A 517-nucleotide genomic window follows, 5' to 3' on the forward strand; every position below is an offset into this window, starting at 1 on the left:
AGTGCAAATAGGGAAGACAGTTCTGTGGGGCTTATTTCAGCTAGGGGCTGCCTAAAATAAAGAGTTCTCTCCTCCCCCTCTGCTATTTTCCAACTTAGGGGTTGCATTACAATAGGAAGCCCGATCCCCCTTCCCTCAGGTTTTATTTCCCAGGTTGCGAAGGGTCATGCATCATTCGTGCTCAGCCCCCCCGCTCTGCACCACAATCTCCTCTGGTTTCCAAGCTTCCTTCTTCAAAGCCTCTTTGGTGCTTGGGTTTTTGGTTAGGGAATGGAGGAAGGAAGCAGAGGTAACTAAGCGGGCCAGAGAGCTCTTGATATAATAAAAATGTCGTCACCAGCGGTTAAATGTGACAGTTGGTAAGACCACAGCACACCCAGCGAATCCCGGACCTGGCCGCCCCCCACCCGCCCAGCAGCGGCGCCTGGAGGGGCGGCTGGCGGGGGCGGGGGCGGGGGCGGGGGCGCCTGAGCCCGCGGGGCGGGGCGGGGCGGGGCGGGGCGGGGCTGCGGGAGGA

The sequence above is a fragment of the Canis aureus genome, chromosome 12, assembly GCF_053574225.1.
Source record: "Canis aureus isolate CA01 chromosome 12, VMU_Caureus_v.1.0, whole genome shotgun sequence".
Taxonomy (NCBI): Eukaryota; Metazoa; Chordata; class Mammalia; order Carnivora; family Canidae; genus Canis; species Canis aureus.